The sequence below is a fragment of the Nyctereutes procyonoides genome, unplaced genomic scaffold (assembly GCF_905146905.1).
Source record: "Nyctereutes procyonoides isolate TBG_1078 unplaced genomic scaffold, NYPRO_anot_genome, whole genome shotgun sequence".
Taxonomy (NCBI): Eukaryota; Metazoa; Chordata; class Mammalia; order Carnivora; family Canidae; genus Nyctereutes; species Nyctereutes procyonoides.
In genome coordinates this window covers 68,883,139-68,900,487 of record NW_026575049.1, presented here as the reverse complement: position 1 = coordinate 68,900,487, position 17,349 = coordinate 68,883,139, and the positions used below count along the sequence as shown (strand labels likewise).

At 42.1% G+C, this 17,349-nt stretch overlaps 1 protein-coding gene across 1 annotated transcript in view; it reads right to left on the bottom strand.

Moving 5' to 3' along the window:
* The window catches only part of ANTXR1 (ANTXR cell adhesion molecule 1), a 197,835-nt gene that overhangs the window by 145,127 nt on the left and 35,359 nt on the right, over positions 1–17,349 (bottom strand). The gene's annotated exons all lie outside the window — the stretch shown is intronic.

Below are 17,349 nucleotides of genomic sequence, written 5' to 3'. Positions count from 1 at the left end.
TCCACCTGCAAGAGCTTTCCAACTCTTAACAGGACAAAGTTTTCTTTCTTTCCTTTTTCTTTTTTTTTATTTTTTATTTTTTATTTTTTATTTTTATGATAGTCACACAGAGAGAGAGAGAGAGAGGCTGAGACACAGGCAGAGGGAGAAGCAGGCTCCATGCACCGGGAGCCCGACGTGGGATTCGATCCCGGGTCTCCAGGATCGCGCCCTGGGCCAAAGGCAGGCACCAAACCGCTGCACCACCCAGGGATCCCTCTTTCCTTTTTCTTTTTAAAATTTTATGTATTCATTCATGAGAGACACAGAGAGAGGCAGAGACACAGGCAGAGGGAGACGCAGGCTCCATGCAGGGAGCCTGACGTGGGACTCGATCCTGGGACCCCGGGCTCACTCCCTGAGCCGAAGGCAGACGCTCCACTGCTGAGCCCCCCTGGTGCCCTCGAAGTTTTCATGCTACATTGGCAATGACTCCTAAAATCCAGCTGCTCCTGCAGGAGGACGCGACAACTCAGGCAACTTTATACCACAATGCAAACAGCCCTGGCGAGCCGGCAAGAGGCGAGGACCCAGAAGCCGGGGCAAGGCCACCACGAGGACCGATGGGGGTTGGGGCAGGGGCTGGAGGGAACTGTGCCACCCGCACTGATGTGTCGAAGGAAACCGAGTGGTCAGCTCTGAAAACCAGAGCTCGGGCCGGGCACGCTTTCCAGGACGCCGGCAGGGTTTCCTGTGGGCGGGCCTGTGTTTTCTTACTCGGTTGCTTGGGGTGGAGGCAGGAAGAGGAAGTGGGTCCTGGCACTGGGAGAGGCCCCGCTGGTGCTGGGAGATGCCAATGGTCTGGGGACCCAAGAGAATCTTGGTGGCCCGCTCCCTCTGGGACCTAAGATGTCACATGCACGTGCCTCCTTTTAAAGAGCTCCACAGCTCGCCCCCAAAGACAGTTAATTTCTGAAAAACATCAACCTCATTCATGACCCATGAGCCTATGGAAGCGTTTGCACTTACCTTTCTATCATGGGGGCGGGTGGGGGGCTCTGTAGTGACGGGGTGAGGAGGGGAGGCTGCTCGAGTAAGAAGCACCCAGCATTTCCTGGGCTTCTACTGAGCACAAGGCCCTGCTCCGGGAGCTTGGATTTGGGGTCAGGACGGCCGAGGCGCGCACGACTGCCCTCAGGCCAGGAGAGAAGTGTGGGTTCGGAGACACTAGGCAGGAGAGCAGAGACCTGAGCTCGGCCGAGCTGACTCTACTGTGCGCAGCAGCCCCTCCTCAGGTCAGTGCTGGGGGAGCGGGAGGCTTCCGGAACAACCGGTTCATGAGGACCGGGGCTCACGGCTCACTCCGTCTGAACGCTCCCATGTGCCCCGTTAGCAACAGCCACCTGTGACTGATCCACCCGGACCTCACGAGAGCTCTTGGAGGGAGTGTCCGTTTCACAGACAAGGAAACTGAGTCACAGAGTGGCTAAGGGACCCGCCCGAAGCCCCCCAACTATCTACTAAGTGGCAGCGGTTGAACTGGACCCCAGAGGCCCTGTTGCAATCACTGTGATAAACGGTTTCCCCTTGAATGAACGGGCAAAATTCGTGACTGTTTTATCCGAATAAACCCAAGGGTAACTGCTTGGTGGGGGGGGGGGGGGGGAGTCCAGCGCAAGGTTAACCTTCCATTAAAACTGATGTAATGGGGGGCGCCTGGGTGGCTCAGCCAATTAAGCGTCCACCTTCGGCTCAGGGTGTCACCCTGGGGTCCTGGGATCGAGCCCCCGAATCCGGCTCCCTGCTCAGCCCCTCTGTGCCCCTGCCCTGACTACTTGTGTTCTCTCTCTTTAATAAGTAAAATCTTTAAAAAAAAAAAAACCCAAAAAACAAACCAACTGATGTAATGGGGCAGCTGGACCGCCAAGTTGTTAGACGTTTTCAAAGACAAACTGAGGAGGGTTTCGCGTGAGCCCGTCCCCAGCCGGGGCTGCTGATGCTTCTCAAGCGCAGCGTTTCAGACCCAGTAGCTCAGGCTTTGGGACCGTCCTGACTGTGGCCTCCTTTTCCTGCCCGCGCCTCGACACCAGGCCTCGTGCCCAGCTGCCCATCAGGAACGGGAAGGCTTCCCGGACCCTCTGCCTTCACTGTCCCCTCTCCCTCCGCTCCCCCCCATAATCTGTCATCAAGTCCCCTAGGTCTACCCTAGGCTGCCCGGGAAGCCGGCGACTCCTCTCTCTCGCCCGCCAAGGCCGTGCCCGAGCCATCACCCCACCACCAGCTCCTGCTCGGGCCACTGAGGCAGTCGCTCGCTATCTCTGGACTGTCCTCTCACCCTCCTTCCATTCATCCTCCACGTGGCTGTCACAATGTTCCCAAAATACAGACCCAGACACATGCCCTTCACTCTCCCGCTCCGCAGCCCCCGACAGCAGTTGGCTACACCCCGTATACATCTGAAACCCTTGCCAGCCTTCCAGCGCCGACACGGGGTGGCTCGTCTGCCTCCCTGCCCGGCCTCACCTGTGCCACTCCGCCCCACTGTCATCACTGGAGCCCCGTGGGTCGTCTCCAACAGGCCCCTCACACCTGCCATCCCTGCCCCCGTGGCCTGGGGCTATCACTGCCCAACTCTTCACCTGGGGCTAACTCTCACCCGGCCTTCGATCCCAACCTAAATGCCAACTGGTTCAAGTAGCCTTACTTGACTTCCCCTAGTCGGACTAACTCCCTCAGTTAGACTTTCTCATGGCGCCCACCAAGTTGAGCTTCAGAGCACGTAGGACATTCTGTAACTCCTAACATTTGACTACGTGATGATTTGTTTGGCCATCCCCCGCACCCGATCTAGACTCTGAACTCCACGAGGGCTGGGCCGTGTCTGTTTGGGCCCGCGCTGTCTTCTGTGCCTACTACGCTACTTGGACTAGAACAAACAATCAATATTGACCGAAGGAGTTAATCATCCTAAGAAGAAGTCAGTCTTGGGGGCAGGGATGAGCTTCGCTTGGCCCCTTGGAGGGAGGCCAGCCAGAGGCCGACCTGACAATTGATCCTAGATCTGTGCCCATGTGGTGGTTAGAAACCATTCTGTGTGTTGTGCCTCTTTATATCACCCCCAACAACATTTCAATAAACCCTATCAAAAGGCGCGGTTTAATCTTCACTCTGTTGTTTGGTGACAAGAAAGGGTATACATATCTGTGCCTCAGAAGGAGGGATAGAGGCGAAAGCAGTGTCCCTCCCCGCCGCCACCCCTGGGAAGGGAGAGGCTGGCATTATCCGTCACCTGCCAGAGGGTGGCATTGCCCTGTGCATCAGCAGTTTCGAGAGGGTAATGACAGTGGCACGGTAGCAAGAGGCAGAGGCTGGAGAAGGAGGTCGGGACAGGGAAATGGGGGTCTGTTCCTGAGCACACGGGGGTGGCCCGGCGAACACTTTGGAATAGCTGGGCGCACTAAGGACGAGGGGGCTAATTTCCGACAATTAGGTGAGAAGAGACTGGGCGTTAAAAGTAAATGTAAAGAAGAAAAGCAAATGTGGCCTTATCTTTGCAAAGTTGGGACGTTTTGGCAGCACTGAAATTGGAATATTTTGTTGAGACTGAAGCTGAAAAGAAAAAAAGAGGGTTAAAAAAAGGCATATTGGGGGTGTGGTAAAGGTTCCTTGGCTTCCCTGTATTTTTTCTCTGCCAAATAAAGTCTGGGAACGGGGGTGTTTTCTCTAAGCCTATTTCCTTTTCTTTACAACTATTTTCTTGAGTTTTCTATTTTCTTGGTACCAGAACAAGCAAAGGCTGTTTTTTTGGAAAATATATTTCTGCTTGATATTTTGTGCCTGGCAACATAGGAACTCCCTAGTCCCAAGCAGTGCTCACAACCCTCTCCATATAGCACCCTTCTTCGTCAAAAGATCAAATGACTTATGGCCCCACCTCCCTACTCCCTGTCCCTTCTCTAAGCACCCACAACATCTAAGCAAACAAAACAGATGGTTTCATGGGAATGGTGGGTCTTTTTTAATTCTGGGACAACAGAACTATTAATAAAGGCCTTTTTTTTAATGCTCTCTTAGAAACAGAAGAAAACCAGGAGAAAGATCTTTTAAAGGGGGGGTGATAAGAACCTCTCTGAGGACTTGGTTATTACCAAATGAAATGTTATAATCCTGGGAAATGAGAGAGGCAGGGAATCCTACAAGGACGCTGTTAATAAAGAATCTCCTGTTTTCCTTGGTGGTTTCACATGTCTGCCAATGTTCCTACGTAGAAGTGAAGGGTTTTCAGGCCACAGGTCTTGTGTTTCTTGTACAATCCCTGTGAGACTTAGTGGTGGGCATAGAGTAGATAGTTTGTTGTTGAATTAATGATTCCAGCTTGGATGCATGCGTGCATCCACCCATTCATCTCCACAGCTGCTTACTAAGCAGGCACCGTGCCCCCAGCACTGCCCTGGTTTGTAGGGGTAGGGGGTGGGAGAACCGGTCACAGGGTCTGCTGGACTTTCGGTGGCCCTGGGAAATTTCCTACACTTCACGAAGATTACTTCCTGGGATTCTGGTTGTGATGTGACATTTTGATAATACTTGCTGATGAAAACATTAAAGGATGAACACACATAAGCATGTCAAGAAGCACTTCATTGGACAAGCTTTTCTCCTAAGTATCCTACTGATGTTTCTACTGTGAAATCCTCCTTGGGGTTGTGCAATGTCTACCACATTTTCAGCCTATAAAACAATCTCCACCGCCGCGGCCACCCCAGAATAACCCAACATCAGCTCTACATTGTCGACTTATTGCCTCTTAGTAAAAGAGCTTCCAATTCTGTGGAATTGGGTCTTTTCTCAAATGTCTGGCAGTTGGTGGCCTTGGAGTTTCAACTTATATTGTAAACACACATCACTACTTGTTCCCACTAATGCTGCATTTAGTACATTTCCAGATGGCCTTAGGACTCCAGACGCTGACTACCAAAAACATGGGTGAACAGAACCAAAGATCATAGATTAATCAAAGACACTTCACTGCTATGTTTGGACTCGTTTTACAACTAACTCTAATCATTTGTTTATGGCGTATATAAATCATAGCCTCTTTGGGACTTCTACTTAAGGATAGGCCAAAATGATTGACGATACTGACGTGCATGCTGAACCAAATATCCTTTTCTATATATATATTTTTAGTGAGCTGTAATTTATAATAGAGCAATATGTACAGATATTCCTTTCCTTTATATTGCTGAATATCTTTCCATTACATTGTTTACAATATCTCTTCATTATCTTTTAACATCTGTAGGATCTGTAGTAACATCCTGTCTATAGCGGTTGCTCTGTGGATTACAGTATCCATCCTTATTTTAACACATTATGCCGCTTCTCAGAAAACGAAAGAAAGCTTTAATAGTCTATTCCATCTGACTCTTCCTTTATGCTATTGCTGTTATATGTTCTTTTATATACTTAATAAATTCCAAAATGCAAGTATTATATTGGTCTTAAACAAAGACCTTTTCACAAAATTAAGAAAATATTTATCATTTCTATTATTTCTCCTTCCTTTTTTGAAGATCTAGTTTACATCTGGTACCATTTTCCTTTAGCCTGAAGAATTCCATGAGCAGTTGTTTTTTCGTAGTGCAGGTTTGCTGGGGATGACTTTCTCTGTTTGTTTTTTTCCCTAAAAATATCTTAATTTTTAACTGCAATTTTAAGCATATTTTCTTTGGATATAGAATTCTAAGTTGTCTTTATTTCCTTTCATCTTTTTAAAGAAATCAATCTCTTGTCTTCTGAGTTGTTTGTCTTTTTTTTCTGATGACAAGTTAAGTGATTTTCAATGTTGCTCCTCTCTTTGTAATAAGTCTTTCCCTTCTCCCTATTTTTATTTAAAAAAATTATTTTTAAGATTTTATTTATTTATTCATAAAAGACAGAGAGAGAAAGGCAGAGACATAGGCAGAGGGAGAGGCAGGCTCCAGGCAGGAAGCCCAATGTGGGACTCGATCTTGAGACCGTGGATCATGCCCTGAGCCAGGGGCAGGTGCTCAACCGCTGAGCCACCCAGGTGTCACCCTCCCTATTTTTAAAGATTATCTCTTTATTCTGGTTTTCAAAACTTCATCTACTTTGCACTCAGATGACGTTTTTCTTTGTATTTGTCCTGTCTGGAGTTCTTGGAGCATTTTGGATTTGTCTGCAGAATGCTGCACGCAGTATTCCAATTATACATATATTAGGCCACTTGCTATTATCCCACAAATCAGAAGGGCTGGTTCGTCTCCCCGCTCTCCCACCCTGATCATTTTTCTGTCTTTTTCAGTTTAGATAATTTCCATTAACTTGTTTTTAAGTTCATCAATCCCTTTTCTATAGATACTCTATTTCAGTTCCATAGTTTTCACTTGGTTCTTTAGAGTTTTCTTCTCTTTTATTTTTTTCTTTCTGATAGCCCATGTCTCCATTATACTCACCTTTTCCTGTAAATCCTTTAACATGTTTACAATAGTTGCCTTAAGTCCTGGTCTAGGAATTCCAACCATTGAATGATCTGGTTTGCTTTCATTACTGTGTTTTTTCTTGATTATGGGTCACATTTCCCTGCTTTTCCCCCATGCCTCATTATCTTTTCATTTGTGTTTCAGCATTGTATATTTAAAAAGAAAGAAAAAAGCAGTGGAAACTTAGGTACAATATGGACTTGCTTTGCTCATTCACTGCAGTGTACTCTCTTTGGGAGCTGGGGGTAGGGTGGGCACTGATTATTTAGATTCCTCCTTGAGTTAGGCTGAGCTTGGGCTGGGCCACAGCTTTAATTAGACTATGTTCCCTGTTATTAGCCTAATTCTCAGACTTCTGCTCTGCCCTGCCTTTGTGGTCTTTTCAGTCTTTGAGTTGGGAGGGAGGTAGGTGCAGCTTCAGTCATTTGTGCTTGACCATTGGATTCAACCCTCGTAGAATTCCAGAATCCAAGCAACAGGGATCCATAGATTTTTTTTTACTTTTCAGCAACTGTTACATTGCTACTTTCTTGGGGAAAAAAAATGCAGAGGTGCAGGTGAGGGAGAGAATTGTCTGACAGAGATCTCCTTTTCACTTGGGGCTCCTTCAGGTAATCCATCCCTCTAGCACACATTGTTGACTGAGGTTCAACTGACCCTTCCTCATCCCTGAAAAGTCTCTGTCCACGGCTACGCTGCTTCTGCCCATACCCAGACCACATCCATCACCAAGAATGGAGGTTTCTGTATATCTCTGCTCAGCTATGAAGGGCTTGCTTCTCTCTAATTCAGTTCATCAGTGCTTCCTGTGTGTTAGCCCCATGGAAGCATATGAATTTTATTTTGTTGGGACTTTTCTGCTTGACCATGGAAATGAAGGTTTTTCACATTCCTTTACATCCTAACCAGAAGCAGAAATACTTATAAAGCCTTTTTCTAAATATTTGTGTCTACACATTTGTTTCAAGTCAGGAAGAAAAATACTAGAGGCTGATTACCAGCATATAAATATACTCCAGTATCTCTCTCATCTTAAAAAAATAAATCCTCTGTGACCCCACATCTCCCTCTAGCTATTGACCAATTTGTTTGCATTTCTCTTCACAATGCAGCTTCTTCAGAGTACTTGTATCCCCACTTCCCTGTCTCTCCTGGTGGAGACTTTCTTCAAATGTACAGTGACCTTCGGCTGTTCATAGTGAATGAGCGAGACAGAAAGACTTGTTGGAAGCTTTGCGTGCACAGTGGAGCATGCCAACTGGCGGATAACCAGCTTTTGTCAACAAGCACGGTGGGGGACCTTCAAATATCAGTGTACGTATATTCCCCCGACCCCTAGCCCAAGATATTTATTTCTACAGAAAAGGAATTTTCCAACTCTTTCCTTAGGTGTTACTCTGGAATTGACAAGGGGGAGGGCTGGAAGCAGCCACATTTGTTATGCAGATGTCTTCCATGCCTGGTGTCTGACTGTGAAACCATCCTTGTCTAATTTTGCCAGAGAATACTTCTCTTCTCTGGTGGAACTGGAGGAGTAATTTTTAGATGTAATGGAGGTAGGTAGTTCTGAAGGTTGAACTGCATCTCAGATAAATTCTTTAAAAATTTATTTTATTTTATTTTTTGTGTTTATTTAAATTCAAGTTAGTTAACATGTAATGTATTATTAATTTTGGGGTAGAATTTAGTGATTCATCAGCTGCATGTAACACACAGGGCTTGTTACAGCAAGTGCCCTCCTAAATGCCGTCGCCCATTACCCCATCCTCCGATAATTCTTAAACTCTTCACCCTGTTAGCCCTTCCTTGTCTTCTGCAGTATCTGACAGTTCTAGGTTTTGATATTTCCAGGGTTTTTCTAGGCTACAGGCTTGTTTCTCTTCAGCATCTCCTGCAGGATTATATTTGACTTTTCTCCACACTGCTTTTATCATTTCCCACTCCTCTGTCCTCTTTCCATCATCACATATAGTGTTCTTATGGCTTAAATATTTCTTAGTTTCCTCAAGGATGGAAATTATTTTGTGTTTTTGCTTCACATTCTCCTGGTTTTGGGTGTTTTGTGACAGAAAGGGTAAAAAAAAGTCTTTACCTCTTATTTTAAAATTGGAAATCTTCACCTTCTAACTTATTCTGCTCTGACTTTTGCCTCTACACCTCTGCTGGTCACCAATCATCTCCACGTTGCCAAACCAACAGTCAGTTCTCTGGCTTCATCTTACTCAACTTTTTAGAACATCAGACACAGTCTCTTCCTCAAGTTAAAATGCTTTCTTTTCTTGATTTCCATTTTGGCGTGCACTCTCCATCTCCCCATCAGTTGTTCTTTCTCAGATTTTAGGGCAGACTCCCTTCTTGAACTCTAAAGATGGGAGTATCCCAGAAGTCCCTCAAACTGACCCCCCCCAACCATTCCCACTGTCTCAACCCCCATACTGTTTTACAAGTCATCCTTCCCATTACTTTGTTGCTAATCAAGGGAGCATGGCCTTTGGAAGAAGATGACTGGGGATTAAATCTTAACTCTCCCACTTCCTAGAGATGTCAACTTTAGATTTCTCAGATGTAAAAAAATGAAGGTGTGGGAACTATAAGGTCTACCAGCTTCCTTCCAGCTCAGAATGCTGCATCTGATTTTATGTAGGGACCAAATAGGGAGCAGAAACAGAGTCTGGGCATCTGCTGGGCACTGGGAAGGCCACAACTGGCAGATAGGAGTAGTCCACAATGTGGCACAGGGTCAAGTGCAGACCAGTAACTGAAATTCACTGAGAGGAGCCCATCAGGGAATTTCCAAGGGTTGAAGCCTAAGCTGACATAAAAGATGGGTGTGATGGTTTAATCACAAGGCAACATGATGAATTTGTCCAAACAAGCTCCTCTTTACACAACTCTGTTTTGGTTGGTTACTCATCCATGCAGTGGTTTTCCCCGTGCAGTTTCCTATGGTACCACTTCACTTTTGAAATGAATTTCCCATCACTAACCTTTTTTCCCCAATTAAGCCACACTCTGCAGGAGATGGGAGTGGTGGAAAATGGGTTCTGTATTCAGGGTTTCCCAAATACATTGTTTTCTCTTATGAGAATCTTCTGTTCCATGTTCCTCTTAGTTCAATAGGGACTAGGTATCTCTAGGTGCCGGAGATCTCTAAAATAGTGAGGGGGATGTACTTGAGCCCAGTGCTACCAACCACAATGAGTGTCTGCAGGGGCACAGGATAGAATGGCACCCTGCCACGTCCTGTGTGGCTGAGACTGTGGAGCCCAGAATCACCTTCTTGGATGGAAGATAAAAGCGGACAGTCCTAGGGGGGATGATAGGCAAGCATCTTCTGTTTGGTCAGATCACATTTCTTTAGTATAAGCTGGTGGATATTACGGTTTTCTTCAAAGATAAAACTTTCCTGTCACACTTTGGAGCAATATGGGGCTGGTGGTGGGAACAGGAGTATACTGCGTTCATACCAGATACTCCGATCCACAAGTCCTAGGTGGGCACGATCTGTTTGAAAAGATGAGCTGGATCATACAAGCTGTTGAGAGGCAATGAGAACTCATAAATCACTAGTGGGAACGAAAATTGGTGCAGCCCCTTTGGAGAATAATGAAATCATGCCTCGTGAAGTTACACAGTCACATACTATAAGACCTAGCAATTCACTCCCTAGTTGTATATCAGAGAGAAATTCTAGTTTTGATCCCCAGGTCAGTGTGAGAATGTTGACTGCAACTTGGTTTATAACAGCATGACGTTAGCAACAAACAAACTGCCCATGAATAAGAGAACAGGTAAGTACCTGGTGGTACATTATTACAATATGGAATGATGCAATAGAAAAGCATACATTACTTATGATGAACCAAGCACAGCTACATGTAGCTTCACAGAAAAAGTCTCAAAAACAAACAAACAAAAAAAGTCTCAAAAACATGTTAAGTGTAAAAAGCATATTTGAGAAAAATACATACAATATGACTATTTATTAAAAGGTATAATCTGAAAAAGTATAATATATTGCTCGTGGGTATACAAAAATATTTAGCATCTGTTAAAATGAAAACCCCAAATTCAGGATGGTGATTATTTCTGGTGAGGAAAAAGAAGAAGGGTGTACACTGAGGTGTCAATCCCTGTAGTATTTTGTTCCATAAGCTCAGTGGCGGATAATGAGTCCATTATCCTTGTTTTTTGTATACTTCTGTTTCATTTGAAATATTTAATAATTTAAAAAATTGTGGAGGATGAATAGCAATAAGGTGAACCTACAGTTCATGAGGAGGCCTCCAGAGCTGCTTAAAAGCAGCACTAAATCTTAGGCTGGGCCCTGGAGGCCCAGGGGCCACGCGGTGACGGGCTGGCGACGTTGCGGAGCTGCCTATGCTGACCGATAGTGGTTTGCCATTGCCTGGCCACTGAACGTCAGTTGGCTTTGGCTGTTTTGCTTCGGGTCTAAGTACCCTACCGTTCTTGGGTTCTCTGACCACTTCTGTGACTTGTCCTGCTGGCTTTCTCCCAACAAGAAGGTCCCTGCGTGCTGCTCTGTCAGTTTTTACTCTTGGTATGCGCTGGCCCCATGCGGCCTAGTGGGCGAGGAAGAGGAGCAACGTTCCCTGAGCATCTGCCCTGTGCCAGGGCCTCTGCTGGGCACTTTCCATTCATTAAGTACGAAAGCCACACAGCAACACCATGCGGGGGGCGTCATTACCTTCACTGCACAGTTGAGAAAACAGATTCAGAGAAGCGCAGTAATACGCTGTGCTGGTGGAGGCCGGGCTGGAACCCAAACTGATCCCGCTACAAGGTCTATATGGTCACTACCAAATCTGTGGTGTCTAGACTGGGTATGGGGACAATGTACTGTACACCAAGACACAGGACACACACACGCACACACGTATTTTTTTCAGAGCGTAGGTTGTACTCCATAATTTGAGAAGGAACTCAACATGATTTTTTATATAGAATCAAACATTGGTATATTATTAAATAGAATACAAATGCACAGACATTTTTAAGATGAAGGGATTTTGAGGGAATGTCTTGCTTTTGATGAGCAATTCAAACTCCACCCAAAGACCCCCGGGTATACCTCTGCTTTCTTCTCCTAATAGGTGTGCCCCCAGAGGAAGAGCAGAGAAGTACTGGACCACGCTACTCTCACAAGTCCGTCTGCTCCCAGAATGGCGGAATTGCTTCAAGGTGGGTTCCTTTTACCACCACGGAGGCTCAGTATGAGGAGGCCTTCAACAAACTTCCTCTAGAGACATAGCCTGTGCACTTCTGTGGGGAAGATGTCTCACAAGAACCATTAAACAGAGGGAAAACTAACTTTCTCTGGCCTCATGCTGAGGCAGTACTTTCTATCTGTATCCCTCCATATAGGGATAGACTGGCCAAATGTTAAAAACTTCAGAGAAGGACGTGAGCCATGGAGAGCTGGGGACTCTCTGAATTCCTAAGTTACCGCATGCCTGGCATTATTAATCCTCCCAACAGTTCTGTGAGGTAGAGACTATCATTCTTTTCATTTTATAGACAAAGAAACAGGCAGAAAGAGGCAAGAAAATTTCCCACAGACCCAGACCCCAGCATATTCTCTCTCAGTCAACAGGACAAGAGAATAAATACGTGCCTCCCACCATTTCTCTTACTTTTGCCATCAAATCTTCTTGTACCTAAATAAACAATACCTACATATGGAACAAATTCAGGTTCTTTTAAGCACCATATATCTGAAGATTCATCTTCTCTCTTATTTTTAAATTTAGAAAAGGTTTTTAGAACTATGTCTCTTGGTAATGATAGCCTGTAATCATTCTGCTCCAGGAATCAAGCGATGTGTTCAAAATATGTCATTTTCCCCTGTGACACTAATGGCAAAACCACATTCTCAACCAAACCAAAAGATGACTGAGAGGGATGGAGAAGTGTGGTCTCTTGGTTTCCACTCAGCAGTTTGAGCCAAGCATTCTTGGCTTTCACTCCAGCTCCTTAAGCAATAGGCAAGATACTTAACCTCTTAACCCCATCTGTGAAATGCTGATGCTACCTCTTTACCTCTTTGTGAGGAGTGTTTCCAAGCTGAAGTTGTTAAAAGGTCCTAAAGATAAAATGTGTAGAGGGCATATGCTTTCAGAGAAGTGTTTTCTAGAAGTCTGAGGGTCTGGGGTGCTGAATTGTGGATGCTAGGATTTGTTTTTAACTAAATACTGTATGTAATTGTAAAATTGTAGGAAACCCTATAGGATAGTGATTAAAAGAGTGTGGACATTGGTGACATCATGCCTGGGTTCAAATACAAATTCTTGCACTTTTACAGCAGAGTGGCCTTGTGCCTGCTTTGAATCAGTATCCCCCATGTATATAATACATATAATAGATAAGCCTCAGAACAACCTTTCAAGGCAGGTATTACTAATTTTCTCTTATTATAGTTGAGAAAAGTATTCTAAGTTATTGGTACATTATAAGCCATTAATAAAAGATTGTATATAGACACAAAAGTATGAATACTTATGCAATGGCACATGTACATGGCGGTTGCTTCCATTTAAGTATTCCATAGATAAGAAACAAAAGGACAGCAGCATGAGTATAGATGCAGTAAGTGGGGTAGATTATGTAATACATGGGAGAAAAATCACTAGATTTAAAATTTTTAATTTTGCGAGTTAAAAAAAAAATTCTACCATCAGTGATAACTTGTATGAACATGTGCAAATAATTCAATCTCTCTAAGAATAATATTCCTTAGCAGTAAAATGAGGCCAGTGAGAGGACTGGGTAAGATAATAATGCTTTGACTCACAGTTGTCTGTTATGCTTTTTTTTTTTTTTAATTTGCAAAGTTTAGAAATAAGGCAAGATTTCCAGGTGAAAACAGCGACATGAGTTCACATCTTTTAACTTCCCTCTTTTTCTCTCCATAATGCTATAGAAACAGCGAAACTAATATAATACAGGAAAAATTTTTTCCTTGCTGGAAAGTAGGTAAGAGTGCCATACATATGTCAGACACTTGGGGTAATTCCTGCAAGAAGTAGAACTGCTGAGATCAGGCTGAGGAAGAACCTAGCAGTCTGGAATTCCAGGACATAAGGAGAAAAGTTCGTGGTTGGTGGTGGGTTCACTTTTTAACACAGTGATCCAACACCCACACCTAACCATCTTCTTTGGGCTTCAAGTTCCTCCTTACCTTGGACACACTACTAGGTCTGTCCACACGAAAATTATACTACATCTAAATTTTCCCATAGTTGTTAGCCTGCGATCTTCACATTTTCAACAAAGATTTTTTTTGTGACCCCTGACCGAACTCACTCCAAATCCCAGTACTGAAAAACTTAGTTGTTCCTCTTTTGAGTCACTATGCTGAGGAAAATCTCAGAAGTTGGGAAGAAGAGGACCAGTTTGAGAAATCTGAGAAAATTTCCCATTTGAAGCAAACTCATATAAAAAAAAAACCAGGGGGGAAAAAAAAAAAAAAACCAGGGGAGCACATAAAGCAATTGTAACTTATATTCATGATGAAGATATTCCATCTCTAACACAATCGCATGGTGCTACCTATATACACAAAAGGAAAAATTTAGGAACAGAAAAATATTCATAACATTGAAAGGGATTGGGACCCCTGGGTGGCGCAGCGGTTTGGCGCCTGCCTTTGGCCCAGGGCGCGATCCTGGAGACCCAGGATCGAATCCCACATCAGGCTTCCGGTGCATGGAGCCTGCTTCTCCCTCTGCCTATGTCTCTGCCTCTCTCTCTCTCGCTGTGTGTCTATCATAAATAAATAAAAAAAAAAAAATAAAAAAAAAATAAAATAAAAAATAAAAAAAAAAACATTGAAAGGGATTATCTGTCAGTTAAAAAAGCAATGGCACTGAAAACAATAAATGAAAAATGAAAGAAATTAAAGAAAGCATAAATAAATGAAAAGACAGCCTGTGTTCATGAATCAGAAGACTTAAAATTGTTAAGATGTCAATACTACCCAAAGTGATCTACAGATTCAATGTAATCCCTATAAAAACCCAATGACTTTTTTTTTTTTCAGAAATAGAAGAACTTATCCTAACATTTATATGGAATCTCAAGGGACTTCAAATAGCCAATACACTCTTGAAAAAGTACTAAAGTCGAAAGATTCACACTTCCTAGTTTCAAAACTTATTACAAAGCCACATTAATCAAAACAGAGTGGTACTAAGGTAAGTGTAGATGTATTGAGGGCCTAGAAAGAAAACTTTGCATATATAGTCAAGCAATTTTCAAGAAGGGTGCTAACCATTTAATGGGAATATGACAATCTTTTCAACAGGTGGGCAGGGAAAACTGGATATCCATCTGCAGTAGAAGGAAGTTGGACCCTACTTAAAACCATATACAAAAATTAACTCCAAGTGGATTGAGAACCTAATTGTGAGAGCTAAAGCTAGAAAATGCTTAGAAAAATCACAGAGGAAAAGCTTCATGCTGTTGATTTGGCAATGATTTGTTGGGAGATGACACCAAAAGCATGGGCAACAAATAACAAAATAGATAAATTGGACTAATAAAAATGAAGACTTTTGTCCATAAAAGGACACTATTAACAGACGGAAAAGGTAACTACAAAATGGGAGAAAATATTGGCTAATAAGGATTACTACTCAGAATATATAAAGAACTCTTAGAACTTAACTACAATAAAAAACACCTAATTAAAAAATAGGCAAATGACTGGGATAGACATTTTTCCAAAAAAGACACACAAACATGCCAATAAGCACATGAAAAGATGCTCAATATCACTAACCATTAGGGAAATACAAATCAAAACCACATTGAGTTACCATTTCACATCCATTAGAATGACTGTTATTTAAAAAAAAAAAAAACAAACCCACAAAACAAAACCAGAAAATAACAAGTGTCAGCAAGGATGTGGAGAAATTGGAACCCTTGTACATTACTGGTAGCAATGTAAAATGGTGCAGCCACTGTGGAAAACAGTATGGCATTTCCTCAAAAACTTAAACATAGAATTACCATATTATCCAGCAATTCCACTTCTAGGTATGTGCCCCAAAGAACTGAAAGCAGAGACTTCAACATTTACATGCCAATGTTCATAGCAGCATTATTCACAACAGCCAGAAGATGGAAATAACCCAAATGTCCATTAATAGATGATTGGATAAACAAATCGTGGTATATTCATACAAGAGAATATTACTCTGTCTTAAAGGAATGAAAGTCTGTCATATGTACAACACAGATGGACCTTGAAAATATGCTAAGTGAAATAAGCCAGATATAGAAGAACAAATATTACATAATTCCTTTAGATGAGGTACCTAGAATAAAAAATCCATAGAAATAGGAAGTAGAATAGAGGTTACCATGGGCTGGGGGCAGTTTCAGTTTGGGATAATGAAAAAGTTCTGGAGATGGGTAGTATGATGGGTGCACAAGTTGAAGCCATTGAATTGTATGCTTAAAAATGGTTAAAATGATAAAGTTTATAGTTTGCATATTTTACTCCAATAAAAAAAAATTCAAGGGAGGTTGCAAACAATATGTTGAATACAAACAAAATAATTAAATATTGGTGAATTACAGTACAAGAGTGAAATATTCTCAAAGAAAAATGATAAAGACTAAAGCATAAGAATAAGAGCTTAGAACATAAAAGAGTTTGGAATAGATTTAAGAATCCAAAGGACAAAAGAAAAGTAATAATAAAAGAAATAAGAGTAAAATATTTCTTAGGGTGAAGCTATTTGTTATCAGATGGAAAGGCTCAAATGCTATATACAGTGTTATACAAAATCATGAAAGAATCATGAAGAATCCTAGATATATTCTTTTGACTTATTTTCTTAATTCAAGGGATAAGGAAACATTTTTTTACAAGTATCCAGAAGGAGAAAACAGGCTACTCACAAAGGAGAAATGTACTAAATTGTCATTTTTCTGTATGCAATAAAGAATAAAAGATATGCAAATTGGCATTGTGTCATTGCCAGTAAATTTAAGGGAAAAGACAGGGTATAAGAATTTTAATTCAATTAAAATATTTGCCTGAAGATGAATAACAACAATTTTCAAATAAGTTTGGCCTTACAAATTTTAATATTCGCATACCTTTCAGGAAAATTTTACCTGGAAAATGACTTGGCCAACTAAGAAATTAAAAAGTAAATAAAATAAAAATTTCAAGTACTGGAAAGGAAATATGTATGTGTATGTATGTATGTGTGTGTATTTATGAGACATAATGCAAATAATTTTTAAGAAATTCATCAAGGAGAATAAATGACATTACTTAATTCTTGCCATTATAAAAACAAGCAAAGTTCATTGGAAACCATTGCTAGAATAAAAATGAAATTATACTTTTTCAAATTATATTTTTCAAATCATTGGTGGAAAATTAAAATATCAAAGAAGGGTAAAAGATAAATGGGTAGGCACAGATATAGCAGGAAAATATTTTTAGAAATTTAAGTTCATAATTTTTTTGACAAAGATCTTAAAAAGCATGAAAGGAAACAGAAAGGTTATTTTATATTCATTAGAAATATAGTCCATAATGAAAACCCACGTGACTACACAATATGACATAAATTATAAAGCAGTGTGTTAGAGATTCATTATAAAACAGTTACGGTGGCAAGTTTAAAATATACCTCACTGTCTTCACAGATCAAGTAAGAAAAAATATAAGATATTTGAGAAACTTAAACAATGTATTTCTTATACAAAACTCTTTACTCATCAAAGTGTACCTACTGTCTAATATACATGGATGAAAAATACAATTTAATCACATACTAGTCCACCAGCAAAAATTAATAAATTTTAAAAGTAGAAATTATAT